General features: G+C 39.1%; 1 protein-coding gene across 1 annotated transcript in view; it reads right to left on the bottom strand.

Moving 5' to 3' along the window:
• The window catches only part of LRMDA (leucine rich melanocyte differentiation associated), a 1094096-nt gene that overhangs the window by 333754 nt on the left and 739154 nt on the right, over nucleotides 1-21188 (bottom strand). The window lies entirely within an intron of this gene.

Genomic DNA, 21188 nt, shown 5'->3' with positions numbered 1-21188 from the left:
AATGAATACACAAATCTACACACAGCCTACAACTGAGTGCTAAGCCCCCTCCATCTTCTCAGCTGCATGCACACTTTGGAAGTGTTATTCCATCAGGTGAATGTAGGTTGCCAAACTTAGACATATTCCACCATCTGGGATGCAGAGGCCCTGCAAGAGGGAATCAGCCAACCCCAGTCAAACCATAAGGAAACAGAGACCCATCACCTTGAGCACTGCGATATTGACCCCATCACAACAGGAAGGGTCTAATAAAGATCCATTTCTCTGGGTGGTGTTTTTCTCACCAACACTTCATTACCCCTGGATCCTGGCCAGTCCTCGACCTACTTTCTTTGAGTAGAGGACAGAAACAAATCACCAGGCTTTTCAAGAAGCAAAATGCACAGTAAATAAATTTTCATAAACTACAGAGTGCTATCATAACCTAAGCCAGGAGAGGAAGCAATCTAATTTCAATCTGCGATCAGATCCAAACACAAGAATCAATGCATCAGCCCCTCTGCAGCAATGCAAAGGGGTTTCCGGCTGACCTCTGAATCTCTGCCCAGGAAATGAAAGCAGGAGACTGGCAGATAACTTGATGGAAAAACCAGTGAGTGCGATAGAAAGCCAGACAGGTTGTAATAACACCTGAGAGTTACCCAGGGTCCCTGGCAGGGTCCTGCTTGCCGCCAAAAACTGCTGCTACCTCAATTGCCATTAACCACTTCTAATGCTGCAATGAATCAGCCAAGGTGCCTGGAAACTAGGAAAATGACACCCTCATTTTCTTGCAAATGTAGATTGCAATCCCCAAGACGGAAATAAGGAAAATTGAATGCCTTTCTCTGTGCTGCTAAAATTGAAGGGAGTTTCAAGTCTTCAGTGATGATCTTTCCCAGGACAAAATGGTCCCTGGCTTCACCCCACAGTCACCCAGAGGACAAAGAAGTAAAAGCTGCCTCCCATAAAGTCTCTTGGCAGGTTCATGCCCCACTCCCCTTCCTTACCTCTGCCCCCATCGGCCACCAGACTGAAATAACATTGACTGAGTCCAAGCACATGGAACAAGGCACAGTCCCAGAATTACTTTATTTGATCTTAAATAAGTCCATGAGAGGTGGGGATAATCCCCATTTTACTGATGAGGAAATTGAAGCTCAAAATAGTTATGGGATGTGCTCAAAGCTACACAGCTGGTTGACTTGCATGGTTTCTAACTATTTGACTTCTAATAAAATCCACCCTGACTCCATCCCCCTTCCTCTGTTGTCCCACTAAACTAGAGGATTTGTCCTAGTCCCTGATGGGACAAGGAAAGGAGCACTGGGCCCAATGTAAATCTACAAAGCGTCTTTACGTAAATTTTAAAAAGGTATCTCCGGGAAGACTCATTTGATATGTGGGAAACTTTTCTTAATATATTTAATATACAATGATGTTGTTAGGCAAATATGCTCTCATCTACCCAGAGATCATGGTTGTAAATGCATAAATCTACCATCTCAATGATATGGACAAGTGTCCTTTTAGATGTGGCACCATCATATCATGTACAACTTACCCTCCCTTCCCTCATGACCCTGCTGGACTGAGCTTAAGGGAAGGGAATATTTTATGCCTAGTCATCCTGAGACAGGCCAGAAGTATAATAAAAATGCAGAGGCTTGTACATGATAGGCAATTAGTAAATATGCATTGAATTAAATGGAACCCAAATCTTTATCTTCAAGGAATTAAAACTAATATATAAGCAATAAAAATACCATTATAAGAATGAGGTTGATGGGGCTGGATGAAAGAAGGTGAAGGGATTAAGCAATATATATATATATATATATATATATATATATATATATATATATACACATATATATATATATATATATCACATAGACACAAACAACGGTGTGGTGATAGCCAGCAGGAAAGGCGGGGAATGGGAAAAGAAAGAGACTTTGCTTGGGGTGATGGGGGCATGACGATGTGCAGTGTGCAGATGATGTTTTATTGAGTTGTACACTTGAAACCTATATGGTTTTGCAAACCAATGTCACCCCAATAAATTCAATGAAAAAGAAAGAATGATTGTAAAAGCCTAATGGTGGTCACCAGGGCATAAACTCAGTTCAGTGAGCTGAAACTCAATCAATACAGTGGAGATCAAACCATAAAACCTACAGACAGACATATGGACAGCATCCTTAACTAGTGGCTGGATATTAGTGAGAATGTTAATATGGGCCATGGAGCAGGGACCAAGTCTGTTTTGTTCACTGCTCTCTTCCCAGGGAATAACATGGTGCTTTGCATGCAGTAGGTGCTCAAGAAATGTGCACTGAGGGGACAAGTGGAGCCTCCATACTCCCTGGCTACTGGTCAGTGTAAGGGCTCAAGAAAAAGTGACTCAGTGCCTATTCTATGCCAGGCACCAGGTGGTCCTGAACTATAAGAGCTGCAGGAGTTTGCAGCAGAGGAAACCATTGCCTCTGGGACAGCCTGGGTTCAACTGCTTATGAGGACCAGAGCACTTCCTTGGTCTTCTTTTCCAAGAGACCAGTAGAAGACATGGTAAATAAAGGTCCACTGGACATGTTACACAGCTTGAAGGGAGAGGGCACTCTTGACAGAAGAACAAAAATATATTTCAGCTACTCCTCTGCCTTTCTCCACGAGGGGGATGCCGCCCTTGGGATAGGGATTATCTGACAGTTTCTTGGGGTTCTGAGGCTAAACAGAAAACTTTAGCCTTCCAGGACCCTCCTCTGGCACATGGCTGTAGTGGCACATTCAGGAAATAAATAAAAATAAACAAACTGTCCAAGATCCCACTATTAACATTCCACACCTCAAGCTAAATGTTACAGCCATCTTATCAGGCTCAGTTTGGAATGTGTAAATGGAAAAAAAATCCCACCAGCTAATAGCTGTATTAAGAAGTTCCATTTAATCAAATGTTGCATTATCTGGAGTTATTTTTAACAGATGCACATTGGATTTATGAAAACTACACAAAACTTGAGATTAAACAAGAGGTTTTGCTAAATTGACAGTAAGGCCCACTTTAATACAAAGTTATATTAAATAGAATCCTTTGATATTCATGAAACCCAGACTCCCAAAGTTCTGGCAGATGAACAGCAGCAAGGCACACTTTATAGTTGAATTCTTATTTTTAATGTACTTTGAGCAAATTGTGCACTTAGAAAATTAATCGGAAACACAGCTTTCATTCTTACCAGACACATTTCAAAACATCTGAAGGATGCCTAGATAACAATGTGCCTCTTATTCAGCCTGAGTCCCCAAGAGGGACAAAAGGATAGTGAGACTTTCACATTTGCCTGGCATAAATATGCTACGAATTGAAAGGCACTCACTATGGCTAAAAGAAGGCAGGGGAAGATGAGGGAAGATGTTTTCTTACAGACCAGGAAGAACTCTTGTAGCCATAACAGCTACATTTGTGATTTGTGTAGGGCTTTGCAGTATATGAAATATTTTCAAACTACTATTTAGTCTTGTCCTAGGAATTTCTTTGAGAAAACACAGAGTAAATATTATGATCCCCAGTTTTAGAGACAAATTTCAGTGGCTTTCCTAAAATCTCCCAAAAGATAAATGAGAAAGATGATATAATAACCCAGCTCTTCTGGTGTCACTCTGTGGTAATCTGGGATAATTTCAGCCCTGACCTTAATTGGAAGTTTAGCCATGAAGCCTTGTAAATTCCAGTAGGAAATCAAAGAGCAGATAGCTATTCGAATGCACAGAATAAGTTGCAAACATCTCATACTAATGCAGTAACTCATCACTCGCCATTGTCTATTTTGTATGTGTCTAAAGAATCACATTAAACTGAGAAAGTCCACTTTTTAAATACACAAGATATACAAAATCTTAAGGCCATTTGATCCATTATCTCACCATGATTGCATTTCACTTATATAAAGATCCTCTGTAGTCTCCTAAGAGAGCATTTAACACATTGCTATTTTATTACCACCAAGCCCTGGAAAGTTTGATTCAGTATTTGCAACCATCTTTTATGACAAGTTGCCAATGTGTAGATTAGCCCCAAGAATTAACAGGATTCAAAAAGTGCACATCATTCAATTTCAGCCAATTAAACAAGCGCCATCCATCATTAACTCTTGTTTGGGTCATTAGTACACACACTGGGAAGCTGAAAAGGAGGTAACTAGTGAGAATATTAAGACAGAGAATAGGTTCTTATCTTGAGAATTGTAATGTGTTTATTTGAGACCTTGCCATTGGGGAAGATTTAGGAGGGGAATAGTGTGAGCTCAGTACCCAAATCCTCCCCTAGCATCTTCCCTCTCTTCTTCTACAAATCTTCAGAGAACCTTACTGTTTCTACCCTCCTCTCCCAGGCTTTGAAAATACTTCCATGAACCCTAGAGGACAAGCCATAAGATGTTGCTTTGTTTTAACAGAACAATTGCTGTCTGTACGTTTTCTCTCCTCTTTTCTTGACTCGAGTTGATCATTTCTTACCTTATTGCTATTGATAGGACCAAGGAAGCAAGACCTAGTGCTTCAGCCCTAAGGAGAGTTGAAATTTTTTAATTCAGTTTAATTCCTCATTTAAATAAAAATTTCACAAAGGGTCTTAAATGAACACGTATAAAAATGACCCATGGACAAAGCCAAAATGGGGTGGGATTGAGGGTGGGAGGGGGCCAGGTAGGGCAGGGAAAGGTGGTGGTGAAAATATGGAAACAACTGTATTTGAATATTAATAAAAATGTCGAAAAATTAAAATTTCACAAATGTAGCATGTTTAGACCTCCTCTGCACCCATGCGGATCTTTGTCTATTTACTAATGTAATGGGCATTTCTAAATGTCCAGCCTCTCTCACCCTCTTCCCAGCAGTACCCTGCGTCCTATGTGTAGAGTGGAGTTCAGTTTTCTGAATTTACAAATGCAACATGACTGCAAATAAATGATGCTTTCTTTCTTTGAAATTTAGAGAGGTCTTTTTCTCTCAAGAGGTGGGTTAAAGTGCATTCAGTTAATCTTCCAAGTCAACTAGTGTAAATATCTAGGTCATTCCACTTCTTATAATCTGCATTGTAAATATCTCATTAACCATATTGCAATCCATTTGAAATATTACTATTATTTTTTATGAGAGGGCCATGAAGAAAAATCGAGATAATGCCAGGCTGCTGTGGCCTTTGTTCCTGGGGAAGAAATTGCTATAACAATACAATTTCTCTATTTTTCAAAGAAGTAGTGCTATTTGAGCTAATGCAAGTGTAAGACACTCACTGGAACAGTGGTAAATTTGGTGAAGCAAGTTGACAGCTTGTCTATCTCCACGGAGTGAGTCCACACACAAAAAAATGAGAGGGGAGTCGCGTAAGTTCTTTGTATATTTTGGAGATTAAACCTTTGGCTGAGGTATCATTGGCAAATATGTCTTCCCATACAGTTGGCTGTCTTTTTAATTTAATACTGTTTTCTTTAGCCACGCAGAAACTTTTTATTTTGCTGAGATCCCATTTGTTTATTCTTTCCTTTATATTCCTTGCTCTAGGGGACATTATCAGTAAAAATGTTGCTGTGTGAAATATCTGACATTTTCTTGCCTGGTCTCCTCTAGGACTTTAATGGTGTCATGGCTTATATTTAAGTCTTTTATCCATCTTGAATTTATTTTGGTGTATGGTGTAAGTTGGTGCTCAAGTTTCTTTTTTTTTGCACGTAGCTGTCCACTTCTCCCAACACCATTTGTTGAAGAGGCTATCTTTACTTTATTTTATGTTACTGCCCCCTTTGTCGAATATTAATTGACTGTAGAGAGTTGGGTTGATTCCTGGGCTCTCTGTTCTGTTCCATTGGTCTATGTGCCTGTTTTTATGCCAGTACCAGGCTGTTTTGGTTACAGTGGCCTTCTAATACAATTTGATATCAGGTATTGTGATTCTTCCTACTTTGTTCTTCTTTCTCAAAATAGCAGCTGCTATTTGGGCTCGTTTATAGTTCAATATAAATTTTTGAAGTCTTTGTTCTATGTCTGTGAAATATGCCATTGGTACTTTAATAGGTATTGCATTAAATCTGTAAATTGCTTTGGGTAGTATGGACATTTTGATGCTGTTAATTCTTCCAATCCATGAACAAGGTATATGTTTCCATTTGTTTGTGTCTTCCTTGATTTCTTTCTTCAGTGTTGTGTAGTTTTCTGCATACAAGTCTTTTACCTCCTTAGTTAGGTTTATTCCCAGATATTCCACTCTAAGAAGACAACCAACCCAATTAAAAAGTGGGAAAAGGACTTGAACAGACACTTCCCCAAGGAGGACATACAGAAGATCCAGAGACACATGAAGAGATGCTCAATATCGCTAGCTACCAGAGAGATGCAAATTAAAACCACAATGAGATACCACTTTACACCAGTCAGAATGGCTATCATAAACAAAGCAACCCACGACAAATGATGGAGAGGTTGTGGGGAAAAGGGGACCTTAGTTCACCATTGGTGGGATTGCAGACTGGTACAACCATTATGGAAAACAGTATGGAATTTTCTCAGAAAAATAAAAATCGACTTGCTTTTTGATCCAGCAATTCCACTGCTAGAATTATATCCTAAGAACCCCAAAACATCAATTTCAAAGAACCTATGCACCAATGCAACCTATGCAACAATGTTCATAGCAGCACAATTTACAATAGCCAAGAGCTGGAAGCAACCTAGGCGCCCATCAGTAAATGAATGGATCAAAAAATTGTGGTACATATACACAATGGAATTCTATGCAGCAGAGAGAAAGAAGGAACTACTACCCTTTGCAACAACATGGATGGAACTGGAAAGCATTATGCTGAGTGAAATAAGCCAGGGGTTGAAAGACAAATACCATATGATCTCACCTTTAACAGGAAGCTAAACAACAAAACAGACAAGCATGCAAAATAAAAACAAGTACACTGAAATAGAGAACAGGGGGACAGCGACCAGATGGGAGAGGGGAGGGAATTTAAGGGGAAAATGAGAGGGATTTAGAAGAACAAGTATAGAGGACAGACACATGGACAACAGCTAAGAGGCATGGAAATGGAAGGGAGGTAGAGTGCATGGGGGAGGGGTGGGCTGGAATGGGAGAAATAAACAGAAAACTGTAAGAAATAAATAAATAAATAAATAAATAAATAAATAAATAAATAAAAGTCACAATGTGTCAGTCTGGGTTAAAAAATAAAAAGCAAGATCCAAGATGCAGATGCTGTCCGCAGGATCATACTTTACATTCAAAGATAAAAGTAGAGTAAATATAAAAGGATAGGAAAGTTATAACATGCAAATTGTAACCACAGAAAGAGGAAGTGATTTTACTAATCTGAAATAAAATAGGCTTTAAAACAAAGAAAGTAACTGGAGATAAAGCAAAGATATTTATAATGATAAAATTTATAATAATAAAAATAATTTATCAGAAAGATAGAACAATTATAAATATGTGTGCACCTAATAACAAAGCATCAAAGTATATGAAGCAAAAACTTAACAGAATGAGGGGAGATATTGACAATTTATCTACTAACAGGTCTGAAGTAATATCCATTATGGTTTTTATTTGCATTTCGTTTATGATTAGTGATGTTGAGCATCTTTTCTCAACAGCCATATTATAAAATATAATATATGCCCTTGAAAATGTCTCTTCAGATACTATGCCCATTTTTCAAATAAATTTATTTAATTGTTATTCAAAAAAAATGAGAGGGGATTCTTGTTCAGAGACAGGCAGACTATCCTCCCTTCGATCCATGCTGTCTTCTGGGTCCTTTAATCCACACACAGATTGTAGGCTGTGGGTTCCAACATTTGAGAGGAAGGAAGGCAGCACATTGCTGCCTCAGTTGATTTATTTTGTAATTGCCTTGTTCTCAAGTTCAATTTTGATTAAGCTTAATGCTCTTCATCACTCTCTTCTGAGACCACCACATCCCACACTGCTCTTTGACAGTCTTTCCTACCTAGTCTATACCCTTGAGAATGTGTGTAGCACACTCTGGACACTTATCTTTGCCTTTCTTCCATGGTTCTTCATGCTTTAATTAAGACAAGAGCCCAACTGGCTGCCTTAGATTTGTCATTTTCCCTCCTGGCATATCAGACATTTTCCAAGTATCCTGTCTACAGTGTGCCAGCTTAATACTGTAAAACCTGCCAGAGATAGGAGAACCTGAAATCAGGATCTTCCATGGAATGAGATCAGCCACAACAAACTATGTGTTCCAGCCTCTTCATTTCAGGCACTAGCAACGATGGTGCAGCTACAACAGCAGCTCTCATTCACTGGTGCCTATTGGCTGCCCAACCAGCCCTGTGCTAAACCCCAGGCTGGAGGCAGGTATTGCTAGACTCACTTCACAGATGAGAATAATGGGCTCAGGGAGGTTGTCTTCCATGTTCTAGCATGAGGCATAAAAAGTGCTGTGTGGAAAGCTAATTTTTGTTTCTGCCAGCCTAAGAGAGACCCCCACCTAATAATAGTGACAAAGGGCTTCCAGTTCCAAGCAGGAGGCCAATTACATAAGTCTCGATTTCTGGGCAACTGCAAGAGTTATGTATTTGTCACAAAGGTTTGTCACAAAGGTTTTCAACAAAATGAGAAGAAACTGGCAAGTTAGGTTTTCAGTTAAAATGACTTTGCCTTTCCTACAAATTCTCACTCCCCTGTTGTCCAAACATAGTAGGCACTTAATAAATAGTTCAGATTTATTTACTATTTCTATTTGCAGTAAAGATTAGGAGGAGGGTTCTTTTCTCTGACCTGTAGCCTGATCTTGGGTCCTGCATCCTGGTATTTGCGGGCACGCGGACTTACTTCCCTCCACAACATAAAGACTCATCAAGGACAGGCATTTTGTAGCTTCTACAACAAATAAGTTTACTCTTCCCACTCAGATTTACAAATGAACAAGTAACACTCAAGGAAAAATGTCTCAGTGTTTGTCCATTCCCCTGAGCAACTTAGATGGGATGTGTGTTGGTTATGTTAGCAAGCACGGTTGACACCTTCAGGAGGAAATCATGAAATGTTGAGGCTGAGTGAAACACCTTGCAGCCCACAGAGATGCTGGGACAAAGCACAAACAAAGCAAGTAACAAAGTCAGTCCCCTTGGATGATGTTCTCAATGATGCTTTGAGGATGAGCCCAAGGCTTTGGGTTGTATATCACCAACCTGGAAGAGGTCAGTGTGTCTTTGGGAAATGTATACAGAAAGGGATAAGAGACTGTGTTCTCTTACACTTGGGAACAGCCTCCTCCAATGGGCCAGGGATCAGGTGCCAACCTAGAAGGGAGCATGATAGGAATAGCTAGGAGTCAACAGGGAAGACACTTCAGTGTCATAGCAATGACATTGTTATGGCAACTTGAGAGGGTCGCTGACAGGACCCAGCTCACACAGTGACCCAACTTGACAAGGTTATCCCTGAGAACTCCTGGTATCCTGACACATTGCCTATCACCTGTCCCCACTATTGAACTCAGAGTCAGGAGACTCTAGTGTGGGTTGATGAAGCCAGGGAAAGCTTTCTGCAAGAAAGAGATTTAAGCATTAGAGATTTCAAATACAATATTTGGACCTGACAAGTTAGAGTCAAGAATAGGTGCCTTAAAGAATAACCAGGTTAGTGAGGTGGGGACAGTAAGAGCATGCTAACCATTCGGTGGCTCAGATGCTCTTCTTAGTGAGCCTTAAATTAAAGAAGTAACTGTGAAAGTCTCTTCAAAATGTCCTTTCCAGGGCCCTTGGCCCCTCTGAGGCCTGGTCTTTGCTGGGCTTGCAGGAGCCTCTCAATCCTAGGAATGATTTGCTACTTTTAGACTAATAGTAGGTGTCTGAGCCATGGGTGTCACTGACTTTTCTTCCTTTTTTTTTCTATCACCTGGTTTACCCTAGAACAACCTAATACATCTCTACTTTTACTTAAAAGGTATCCATACAGTAGGTCCTCCTTTGAAAAATACACCCTCTCTGGGCCTTGCAAAAACTAAGGTTAATGACTCCCAAGGGCCATGGTCTCCTAGAATAATAAATTGCTCAGCAGATGATTTGCTTTGACCAGAAACTGACACATCAAGGGTCTGCTTCAATTCCAATTCCTTCTATATTTGATGGGGACTCTTGGGAATTTTGATGGCAACCTTTTCAATTAACCTCAGCTGTAAAAAAAATACTCTCAGCATCGAAACCCCCATGAACATATTTTTTGATGGGCAGTCCCTTTCTCAAAGTAGCAAACTCACTACTCTTTCAAGTATCCCTGGCCCTTCTTAAATGAAGATCAAAACCTTCTTATAGAGAGTAAAATCTGATTTCCTAATATCTATGTCTCAGATCCTAGTCATACCCTTCACTGTTATAAAGAATAAATCTCCCTATATTCAATGTGGCAGCACTTCTGATATTTGAAGGTAGCTTCATGATCACTTGTTGCATTTTCTTCCTTGCTGCCAAAACATCCCCAGGGTCTTCAACACATCCATGTAGGACCCCTGTTCATCCCAGGTACTCTCTTGTAGTATGTGTGTCCCTGCCTTTTAAAACTCTCTTTTGCAGACATGAACAGAGTATGCCAGTTATGGAGTCTCCAGTCAACCAACATCTCACCTCCGGGCTTCAGTTTACTCATATGCTCAGTCTGAGAATTAGGCCAGCTACTTGCTTTAATAAATGCCTTTCCAGGGTTAAGATTCCATAAACACAAGGTCTAAGGAGAGAGAGAGAGAAAGGGAAATGTCCTCTCTACTTCTCCACTCTCCTCCTTGAGAGCTCCCTAGCTTCCTTATGCAACTTAAGATTTCAGAAACTTGTCTTTTAAATCAGTCACCAACTTCATTCTGGAACAGTAAACAGCAGTCTTGGTTAAATGGAAAAGGACATGGAGAGGGTGGGGACCAAAAGGCTAGTTTCAACAAAGTCCTCCATCAACAAGATTTTTTAATCCTCACCAAGGACATTTTTTATTGTTTTTAGAGAGGGGTAGAAAGAGGGAGAAGCAGACAGACACACAGACAGACAGACAAACAGACATTGATTGGCTGCCTTTCATTGGCTCCCTGATGGAGGATGGAACCTGCAGACTAGGTATGTGCACTGATTAGGAACCAAACACGCAAACTTTTCATTTACAGGATGATGCTCCAACCAACTGAGCCACACCAGCCACTGCTCAATCAACAACTCTAATTAAAAAAACCCTAAATTTGGGGGTGTCTCTTCAGTCTGGTCTCCAACAAAACCCTGGCTGGATCCTTGTATGGCCAGACACCAGTGCACACCATTCCAAGGCTTTTTAAGCCCAGGAACATGTTTCTGAAGTGCTTGTTTCCTGCATAAACATCACCCCGTGCTGGATTGAGAGATTTCCTCTAAAAGTTGTCACGGGGAATTTCTCGAGGATGAGACACACCTCAAGAAACAAGCTGCCACTTGAATGAGCTGCTATTCTGGCTACAATTGGGATGACAGCTGCAATGCCAAGTTGCCACAGAGAGAAATATTGTTTTCTTCTTCTGCTGGGCCAGATCCTTTGAAGTGAGCAAGATGATCCCATGAGATTTACTAAGCAAAACTGGCCTTAGGCAAAATTGTCAAGTGAGGAACAATTCCCCTACGTGTAATCCCCACCCCCAGTTCACAGGAGCCTTCTTTCCCAATACTTTTCCAGCACCCCCTCGAATCTCCCTTGGCTGCCGATGGCTCTCCTTTTCTTCTCTTGCAATTCATCTTCTTGAGCCCATTTTCCCTCAAAACACTGCTCTATTCTAATGATTTAAGTCATGAGCAAGTGTTAATGGATGAAAAGGCCCCAGGATTCACTTATCTAATTACTGCTTGGCATGTTTGTAAAGGCACAATAGGGACACTGGTGGAGAATTAAGGGCCACAGCAACCAGTGAGTGAGAATCTAGACCAGGAAGCTGTTCTGACGCTCTTATATCCACACTCACTCAAAGGTAGCCAGGAAGTCCTCACCACGGTCAATCTGGTTTACTACAAAGTCTTCTGTAAAACACATTGCTCACTCAGACCCACTGACAACTCCAATGAATGCCTATTTATATTTCCAATATAGAGCCCTTGAGGGCTGTGAAAAGGCAGGACTTCAAGGGCTACCTGCTTTGTGGTACTATTCCTCTGTGGAGCAGAGTGACATTTCATTTCATTCAGAAATCTCATTACAGTTGCTAACAGAGGACATTTGCATAAGCATCTGGGTACCACCAGACCCCGAGGTCTTTGGTTAGAGACCGATGACCAACAATAAACACTCAAAGTGGGTTAAGCACTGTGAGAAAGCAGAGGTGGCAGAACGCCAATTTTGAAGCTAAACAAAACAGGGATTCAAGGCCAGTTCTATCACCATCAGACAAACCTTTGCCAATTCACTTCATTTTGATTTCCTCATCTAGATAATGGCCATAGCATCTACATCAAACGGTCTTGTGAAGATGAAGTTAAATCAGATAGCACATATTTGACAAATGCCGGTTCTTGTTCCTTATCCTCTCATTCTCTTTGAGGTAGGCCTATGACTTGTGAAACTGAACACACTCAACTATCTTTACATTTGCAAAAGGGGCAAAAGGGTTACTGATCTACCCAATATTAAAAATAAGACAAGAAAAAGAATTTTTAACTTGGAAAATTTTTAACTTAGAAATCCAAGCCATTTTCGAATAGTTGAACATCTATTAACTACATTGATTAACTGTATTTACTTTTCAGTTAAAGCAAGAATTTAGATATTTGACAAAACGTTGATGCTGCCTTTTAATTACTGCATTTACCATTACTGAAACTATTATAATTATATATCCTTCCAGAATGATTTACCTACAATTAGTTAAAAATAGCTGGTTTTTCCTATAGCATCCCAAGGCAAGAGACTATAGATAAAATCTGAAACCTCTGCAAAATTGACCAGGGCAAGCCATTTTCTGGGATTTGAAATGCTGGCATGTGATGTATCCTTTCAAGGTGATAGCTGTTGCTAGGAAATGTACTTGGCAGGTAGAAAAATCCTTCCCCTGTTAAAAGGGGTGCTGTCATGATGGGCCCACACATGACTGAAGGCTCTAATGACAAGAAGCCTCATTCATAACCTTCAACAGACTATGTTTTTTTCCCTTGACTGACCAGAGTTCATTGAAAAACAATAAGCCTTTGGGTGTCCAACCTGTGTGCTCTGGAACATCCCATTGGAAAATCAACCTCATTGTGTGTAAACTAGGCTCTTTGGGATCTGAAATGGTGACACTAATTGGATGGTACTGGGAAAAAAACATGTATTGTGTGAATTATTGGGAAACAGGTGACTTAGCATTGCTTTGATACAATTACACACTATCCATAACCCCTCGTGGGTTATAGTCAGTGCCAGCAATTTATTATTTTAAGAGAATCTGTGCTTTGATTTTATATATGGTCATCCTTCTGCACAGACACTGGTGTGCATCCCCAAGCAGTATCACACCCTACACGATTCCACGCAACTTCTGGAGTTGAAGCTGCCCTTCTATTGTAATCAGTTTTCATTACTGCCCTTTGATCTCATTCCTTCTTGGTACACAATACTTCATCACCTTTATTTTCTGTCATAATTGCATGTGAAAGATTTCCCTTTTGATAGATGTTGGAAGGCAAGCTGGTACAGAAGAGAGTGTTGAAAAGTGCCATGTGACCTGCTGGCTTTAGAAGGAAGCCCATACACCTGTGGAAGACAAACAGTTTTTTAGAGATATGACATATCTATCATCTGTCCACAGGATATGAGCTGCTCTGTCTGCTTAATAGCAAGAGGCTATGAATGGCAAAATAGGAAGTGCTGAAAGAAGTCAGTAGCACAGAATACACCGTCTGAAAGGCCTAGCCAGGCCCGCTCGTTCCCAGCCAAGTAGAAATCTGAATGGTGCTTGTCACCATGGCAGGCAGAGTGGCTAGATGTGGCCCCGTTTCTGCTCTCTGTCACAATATCATCCAGGTGCCATCACCTGCTGACAGGGCAACATCGTTCTCAATTATAGCCCAGGTCTCCATTCACACTGCATCCCATTAACGTTCAGGATGATCTGACACCAACTCAGAGCATCTCTAACAAAATATATCTGTAACCAAGATTGATTGTTGTCAGAGTTTCCCCCAGGGGCAGCTATATTCACCTCTTTTTGTTCAGCCAGGGCCAGGTAGGTCTATTTGCAACTAGAGGCTGAGCAAACTTGAGCGCTCCAAGATTCTCTGTTATTTGTTGTCCTCACCTAGTTTCTGCATTTTTCTTGCCAGATACATTTTTTGTTGACTGGTCAACAATAATAGTGATAATGCCAGTGGCTGAAAAAAATAATAACAGCTTTAATAATAATAGTAAGTGCTTATTGAACAACTTACTGTGTGCTGGGCACTATTCCAAGAATATACATGTATTAATTCAAAAGAACCACCCCAACAACTCTTTGAAATGGGTAGGACTTTTAGTTCTATTGCACAGACTACAGAATGAGGCAAATTCTCACAAAGAGAAGTGAAACAGCACCTACATTAGAATCTACATTCTTGTGCTGGCTGGTGAAGCTTGGTGGATTGAGTGCCAGCCTGTGAACCAAAAGGTCACCAGGTCAATTCCCAGTCAGGGCACATGCCTGGTTTTATGGACCAGGTCCCCAGTGCAGGGCACGCAATGGGCAATCACACATGGATGTTTCTCTCAGTTTCTTTTGCCCTCCCTTCCCCTCTCTCTAAAAATAAGTAAAATCTTTATTTATTAAAAAAAAAGAATCTAAGCTCTTTTTGTACAAAACCATTACTCTTAACCATCATGATGTAGTGTCTCAACAAAATGAACTACTGCCACAACCAGAGGTACTATGGTACCTCCATTATATATATATATTCTTGTTGAGAATTATATATATATATATATATAAAACTAGAAGTTATATATATATAACTTCTAAGCCTCAGAACAGTCTTAACTCTCATATCTCTAAGACTTAGAAATATTAAGTAATGTGTTCAATAAGTGGTGACGCCTGGATTTCAAACCAGGTCTCTGTGACTCCAGAATCCATGATCTTTCTACTTGTCCCAAGTCTCAAACACTTGCTAAGGGTCCTAGCCTGTTGGTTTCCTGCTACTTACCATATGACTTACCAGTCTGAGGCCAGAAGAATAGGAACACTCTGGTTGGACATGAATAGAGCCCACTAGTTTCTGCTTATACCTTTAGTGTTTTTTTTCCTGTCTTCTATTCATTAACTCATTTTAAAGTGAAGGTATGAGCAATGGGTAGTGGAAGGCAATAATCACACCAATGAGCTTGGTGAGCTTCCTATTAACTCTAGCCGAACTACTTTCAGGAAGGTAGAGGAGGAAGACTTCTTTCCTTTGCTTTTTTGAAAAGTCCAAAGACAATGTCATCTAAAGGCAAGTGCAACAGGAAAGTCAGGCTTCTTTAAATATTAATCCCTTACCTGCATGTGCTTATACCCTTTTCCCAACACCATTGGGAAACCATTTGTTAAAGAGACTATCCTTTCCCTATTGAGCATCCTTGGCTCTCTTGTCAAATATTAGTTGACTGTATATGTGGGGGGTTATTTCTAGTGTCTCAATTCTATTCCATTGGTCCAAGCATCCATTATTATGTGGAACCATGCTGTTTTGATTACTATAGTTTTGTAGTATAGTTTGAAATCAGGAAATGTGATACCTGTAGCTTTGTTCTTCTTTCTCAAAATTGTTTTGGCTAGTCATGGTCTTTTGTGGTTCATACAAATTTTAGAATTTTTTTCTATTTCTATGAAAAATACAATTGGGATTTTGATAGAGATTGCATTGAATCTATAGAAGGCTTTGGGTAGTATGGATAGTTCAACAATATTAATTCCTCTGATCCATAAACATGGGATATCTTTCCATTTGTTTGTGTCTTCTTTAATTTCTTTCATTAAAGTCTTACAGTTGCATTTATAAATATTTTACCTCTTTAGTTTACTGTATTGCTAAATATTTTATTGTTTTTGATGCTACTGTGAATAAATTTTTAATTCTTTTTCAGAAATTTCATGTTAGTGTATAGATATACAACAAATTTTTTAATATTGATTTAATATCCTGCAGCTTTACTGAAATCATTGATTAGAACTAACAGTTTTCTGGTGGAGTCTAAGATTTTCTATATATAAGATCATATATAGAGAATTTTACTTATTCCTATTTAGAAGCCTTTTATTTCTTTGCCTTTCTTAATTGCTCTAACTAGAACTTCCAGCACTATGTTGAATGGGAGTGGTAAGAGTGAGCACATTTGTCATGTTCCTGAAAAAAATCTTTTACCATTGATATTAGTTGTGGGTTTGTCATATGTGGCCTTTATTATATTGAGGTATATTCCTTCTAGACCCAATTTGTTGAATGTTTTTATCATGAAAAGATGTTGTATTTTGTTAAATGCTTTTTCTGCATCTATTGAGATGATTATATGAATTTTATCTTTTAGTTTATCAATGTGATGTATCACAACAACAAAAATAATTTGATTTAAAAATGGACAGTGGAACTGAACAGACATTTTCCCAATGAAGATATGCAAATGGCCAACAAGTACATAAAAAGATGCTTGACATCACTAATCATCAAGGAGATGCAAATCAAAAGTGCAATGAAATACCACCTTATACATGTTAAATTGGCTGTCATCAAAAAGATAAGAAATAACAAGTGTTGGCGAGGATGTGGAGAAAAGGAAATCCTGTGAACTGTTGCTGGTGGGAATGTAAGTTGGTTCAGCCGCTATGAAAAACAAAATGCAATTTCCTTAAAATAATGAAAATAGAACTATCACATGACCCAGCAATCCCACCCCTGGGCATATAACCAAATAAAAAGAAAATAATATATCAAAAAGATATCTGTAATTTTCATGTTTATTGCAACATTATTTACAATAGCCAAGACATGAAAACAAATTGAATGTTTGCCAATGTGTGAATGGATTAGGAAAATGTTTTACACATATGGCAGGTTCTCAGATGATGATTTTTCATTCAATGTCATTTTACTATAACATGGATAAGATGCTGTAGGAACTTAACTCTTATTTATATGAATTAGCCTATGGTAAAATTAGCTTCTTATTTCACTTAAAGCTGAAGAACCTATCAATGCTATTAAGTGTTAAATGTCATTACTACACACACACACACACACACACACACACACAAGCACACAGAGGAATATTACTCAGCCATGAGTGAAAAGGAAATACAGCCATTTGCCACAACACAAATGGACTTTGAGAGCAATGTGCTGAATGAAATAAGTCAGACAGAGAAAGTGAAATACTATATCACTTTTATGTGAAATCTAAAAAAAAAGCCAAATTCATAGAAACAAAGAGTAGATGGTGATTAGCACAGGCTGGGGCTGGGGTAGAAAGATTGGGAGATGCTGATCAGATCAGAGCACAGACTTCTAGTTAGAGGATGAATAAATTCTGGTTATAGTTAACAATAGTGATTATAATGAACAATAATGCATTACATGCTCCAAAGTAGTTAAGAGAGTAAACCTTAAATGTTCTTACCATGAAAAAGAAATAGTAATTATGTGATATGATGGAGGTTTTTCTAAGGCTATGGCACTAAGCATTTTGCAATATGTAAGTTTATCAAATCAACATGTAATGTTATATGTCAATTATATCATTTATGTCTGAATAAGCTGAAAAAAAATACTCCATTAAAGGAGTTCAGGCTACTGCTCCCATTCAACTATAAACTTAGAGAGGAAAGGTCTTAAAACCGGCTTCTCTCTTTAGGCACAGATATATTAGCTACAGATATCAGCGCAAACTTTTTGTCTCCTTGTGGGAAGTAAATGCACTTCTTTCTATGAGAAAAAACTAAATGTTCATCCTGTCCCTAATCCGTACGTGCATAATAACACCTACTAAATACTGCCCTTTAACCATGTGTTGTGTACTCTTCTAAACACATCATATGCTTTAACTCACCAATGACAAAAAAACACCTTGTGAGATTGCAAGTAATATTTTCTCCACTTTACAGATAGGAGACTGAGGCAGGCCCAGAGAAGTAAAGGAACCTGCTCAAGGTCACAAAACTAGGTAGTTATAGAAGCTGGAACAAACTCTATCAGTCCCTGAATCAATGAGCCAATACCTACTATGCAGAAATTCATATTTCCTACAGACCAGCCCCAGAGGCTCAACACAAGAATCTGGAGTAAACATAACCCGGGCCTAGACTGAAGACAGACCTATGGCCAAGTACTGAAGATGCTGTCGTTTATCAAGGTATCCCTCCACTATGGGGAAGTTTTGACAAATTACTCCTGTTTTCTTCAAATTTGGAGTTTCTCTCTGTCTAAAACACATTGATTAGTCCAATCTATACCTGGACAACCTGGTGCGGGGACTATTCTTAACCTTCTACCCCTAATGCCTTGCTGAGCTCTGCATGCAAAATAACCTGCAATTTTTGTGAGGACCAGGATCGATCAAATCAATGGTTGAATGTCTATAGCTCAACTGCCTGATTATTTCATTTTTCAGCATCCTCTCTGGACATCCTCAGGTGCAGGCTACAGGGACCTTCATTGGAAAAGTGGCCATCAAACACTGGAAAATTTTCCTAGCAGAAATGATGGTTAAATCTTCTCTTATTACATACCAGTTTTGGAGTTTATTAGTTTTACTAGTCAAACTGAACTACAATCTTTTTTCTCCACTAACTTCTAAAACCTAGAGAATCTTAAACTTGTAAGAACTTCAAAATTGCTTTTTTAATTTAATTATTTTTCAAGTACAGTTTTCTTTTACTCCCATCCCAGTCCATCCTCCCCCCCTCGTGCTCCCCACCTCCCTCCCATTTCCACGTCTCTTAGCTGTTGTCCATGTGTCCTTTATACTAGTTCCTCTAAATCCCTCCCCCTTTTCCCCTGAAATTCCCTCCCCTCTCCCCTCTGGATGCTGTCCCCCCATTCTCTATTTCGGTGTCTTTGTTTTTATTTTACTTGCTTGTTTGTTTTGTTGTTTAGCTTCCTGTTAAAGGTGAGATCATATGGTATTTGTCTTTCAACCCCTGGCTTATTTCACTCAGCATAATGCTTTCCAGTTCCATCCATGCTGTTGCGAAGGGTAGGAGCTCCTTCTCTCCTATGCACCCCAATGTTCATAGCAGCACAATTTACAATAGCTAAGAGGTGGAAGCGACCTAGGTGCCCGTTAGTAAATGAATGGATCAAAAAAATATGGTACAAATACACACTGGAATTCAACCTTGCTTTCTTTTAAAACCCATGATCTGCCCTGATAAGTGTGGCTCCGTAGTTGGTGGAGGGCTTCTCACAAAGCAAAAGGTCACCCAGTTCGATTCCCAGTTAGGGAACATGCCTGGGTTGTGGGCCAGGTCCCCTGTTGGAGCGCATGTGAGAGGTAACCAATCCATGTTTCTCTCACATATTGATATTTCTCTCTCTCTTTTTCCCTCTCTTCCCCCTCTCTAAAACAAACAAACAAATAAACAAATTAGATATTTTAAAAAACCATGATCCAAGAGAACCTTCTGGCTATAACTAGACCTCTGGTGGCACAGAGATTAAACCAACCTTGTTTCTGGGTCTTCCCTGGATGAGCACTGAGGAAAATTCCCCAGAACATACAAATTCACATCATTCTTCCTCAGAAATGCTAATACAGAGCTTCGGTTATTTAACCATGAGCCTTAGTACCAGCTTCCTATCTGCTCCACTGGAAGGGCCGCATCAGTAGTGAGTGGGCTATAAAAGAGAAGACCCAGCAGGAGAGGCAGCAGGAAAAGACTCTGCCACCTGTGAAGGAGAAAATACTTCAGAGGCTCTGAGCACAGTAACTGAAAGAGCATTTAAGACATTTTCCTCACAAGATGAAAACTAGATGAACTCAGAAATAAATGTCAGTACTTCCTTGAGCTGAATTATTCTGGGAACTGAAAATAGTGAGAAATGGTTAGTGGTAGCAATGAGATCCAGTTTTATGCAAAAAAATCATATCAGAGACAGATTTGATTCAAATGCAGTACTAATACCAAGTTTTCCTGCCAGTAATTTTAGAATTACCATGGGACATCCTGGAAGGAGCTACTCCAAGGAAAAGGAGACTGATTACCAATAGTTCTTAATTCTCAATAACATGGTTCCCATGACATGCTATCTTTTCCCCTCCTTGGATTTCCACATTCCTTTATACTTTTCATCCATAATTCATGAAGTATCTATATAGTTAATGCTTGTCTAATTTGTTTGTTTTTGTTTTATAATATGTATTGGCTCCAGAAAGAAACAGCTAATTTCTTAGAATGCATATGTGCTTTAGAATTTCAAAGCCAATGATAAAAGAATCTAATTTTATCATTATTTTTTGCTATTTTTTAAAATCCTCACCTGAGGATATTTTTATTGATTTTATTTTTAGAGAGGGAATGTGAGAAAGAGAGAGAAAGATCAACATGAGAGAGAAACATCTATCAATTGGTTGCCTTCTGTAGGCACGCTGACCAGAAATTGAACCTGTAACCTAAGTATGAGCCCTGACCAGGGATTTTGATGTAGTGTGTGATGCTCCAACCAACTAAGCCACTTGGCCAGGTCAAGAAAATCTAATTTTAACAATGTGAAGCAGAAGAAAATGTGGACAAGGGAGAGAGCAATAGCTCTAATGCTATTATATCTATTGTTTTTTTAACAAAATGACTATAGTAAGATGTATATATATATTCCTTAACAATGGCCCATTATCCTTTCTCAAAGGAATTTTTGATGTTGCATTTTATTTTCAGTCCAAATAAATGTGTTAAAAAAACTTTCAAAGACACAGTTTTTGTTGAGAAGAACTATCTACCCTTGACCTTCTTTCCTTTAATTTTCTTGATCTCTTCATTCTCAAAATTCCTAAACTTTGAATTTATTAGAAGATTCAAATTACCAAATGTCATTGCCAAGATCCAGAGCAATGCTTACATTTAAACGAAGTTGTTCAAAACAGTAGTGGCAAAGAAGCTGAAGATAGCCAATGCTCATATTGGAAAACTAAAGTCATAAGAACTCCAGTGCATAGTTTTACCCATAAAATGCATTTTCTGTACAAACACCAG

The sequence above is a fragment of the Artibeus jamaicensis genome, unplaced genomic scaffold (assembly GCF_021234435.1).
Source record: "Artibeus jamaicensis isolate MK-2021 breed Jamaican fruit bat unplaced genomic scaffold, CSHL_Jam_final contig_332, whole genome shotgun sequence".
NCBI lineage: Eukaryota > Metazoa > Chordata > Mammalia > Chiroptera > Phyllostomidae > Artibeus > Artibeus jamaicensis.
This window is presented reverse-complemented; position numbering and strand designations above follow the sequence as displayed.